The 1,881-nt window shown below is 42.7% G+C and overlaps 1 long non-coding RNA gene across 1 annotated transcript; it reads right to left on the bottom strand.

Moving 5' to 3' along the window:
- Window positions 1-248: 248 nt before the first annotated feature.
- On the bottom strand, window positions 249-887 carry LOC138672308 (uncharacterized). Its single transcript, XR_011319702.1, has 3 exons — window positions 770-887; window positions 538-682; window positions 249-457 (listed from the first exon to the last, which is right to left on the bottom strand). It is a non-coding gene; the product is annotated as an uncharacterized lncRNA (long non-coding RNA).
- Window positions 888-1,881: the final 994 nt, after the last annotated feature.

Genomic DNA, 1,881 nt, shown 5'->3' with positions numbered 1-1,881 from the left:
AACGAACATTTGCTGCTTGTCCCGTGGCAGTGTTCTAACGCGGTCTGCCAAAAGTGACCCAAATTTGTCATGCTCATCTTGCTTTGAAGAATTATCAAGAAGATTGAGCGTTTTAGTCGTTAATTGTTCAATAATTTGACCTTGTTTGGTCTTCTTTTGGACCGTCCTTTTCAATGCCACGGGACGGACAGAAGAAGCCCCCCTCCCCATGTGCCTCGACACACCGCTACCAGAGTTTGCACCAGCGTCAGAGGAAGTAGAAGTAGTGGTATTTGCTGCAACGTCATGTTCTCCAAGGGAATCAGTTATTTCGGGTGACCTTCCGGACAAAGACATGTTCCCCGGAGATTCTTGGCTGTTCATTATGCTGTCTTCTACTTCCTCTCCAATACTGTCCACCGTGGTGTCACCATCGTTAGGGTCCGGAGGTGTTTGGGCAGAGACGTTGCTTTCTGTTCTGCAGACCAAAAAATAAAACAAAGGTTACAAAAATACAAATCATGACGTCAAGCAACACTATTTCTTTATATTATCTACCTCCTCAAACTCCGGCTTCCCAATATGAACTGCAGCTGGTCTCCATAGGGCACCCTCTTCCTTGGCGGCGAGCTGCCACTCGGAGTCTTGAGTGATTTCAGATATCTGTCTGTGACAGACCGCCATCTCGTCTTCACATCGCCCACTGAAAACTAAAAATTTTTAAATAAAACATTCCAAATCAATTCTTCTTACATTTTTTTTTAAAAAAAGGAAAGAAATTGATACTTACAAATCTGTGTTTGCTGCTGTGTTGGGAGATTTGGCCACTCTGGAAAGAGAGCGGTTACTATTTTGGGCCAGGCATCACGTTTTGCCCCCTTGTACTTTTCGCTTGACCGGTCCCAGACCTCAGGGTGTTGTTCAATCTACAAAAAAAAAGGTAACAATGAAAAAAATTAAAATTAATTGTGGGCTACAATAAATACACAGTTATGTACATTTGCATATTTTAGATATAGTAGCATATATCCCAGCCACGTAACATAGTGCCCAGCCACGTAACATAGTGCCCAGCCACGTAGTATATTGCGCGGCCACGTAGTATATTGCCCAGCCACGTACTATATATTACCCATCCACGTAGTATATTCCACGTAGTATATTGCCCATCCATTTTGTATATTGCCCAGCCACGTAGTATATTGCTACGTGAATGGGTAATATACTACGTGGCTGGGCAATATACTACATGGCTGGGCAATATACAAAATGGATGGGCAATATACTACGTGAATGGGTAATATATAGTACGTGGCTGGGCAATATACTACGTGGCTGGGCAATATACTACGTGGCTGGGCAATATACAAAATGGATGGGCAATATACTATATTTAGTATATTGCCCATCCAATTTGTATATTGCCCAGCCACGTAGTATATTGCCCGGCCACGTAGTATATTGCCCAGCCACGTACTATATACTATATTTAGTATATTGCCCATCCAATTTGTATATTGCCCAGCCACGTAGTATATTGCCCGGCCACGTAGTATATTGCCCAGCCACGTACTATATATTACCCATCCACGTAGTATATTCCACGTAGTATATTGCCCATCCATTTTGTATATTGCCCAGCCACGTAGTATATTGCTACGTGAATGGGTAATATACTACGTGGCTGGGCAATATACTACATGGCTGGGCAATATACAAAATGGATGGGCAATATACTACGTGAATGGGTAATATACTACGTGGATGGGCAATATACTACGTGGCTGGGCAATATACTACATGGCTGAGCAATATACAAAATGGATGGGCAATATACTACGTGAATGGGTAATATACTACGTGGATGGGCAATATACTACGTGGCTGGGCAATATACTACGT

The sequence above is a fragment of the Ranitomeya imitator genome, chromosome 3, assembly GCF_032444005.1.
Source record: "Ranitomeya imitator isolate aRanImi1 chromosome 3, aRanImi1.pri, whole genome shotgun sequence".
Taxonomy (NCBI): domain Eukaryota; kingdom Metazoa; phylum Chordata; class Amphibia; order Anura; family Dendrobatidae; genus Ranitomeya; species Ranitomeya imitator.
The sequence above is the reverse complement of the archived record's forward strand: the minus strand, read 5'-3'. Positions and strand labels throughout refer to the sequence as shown.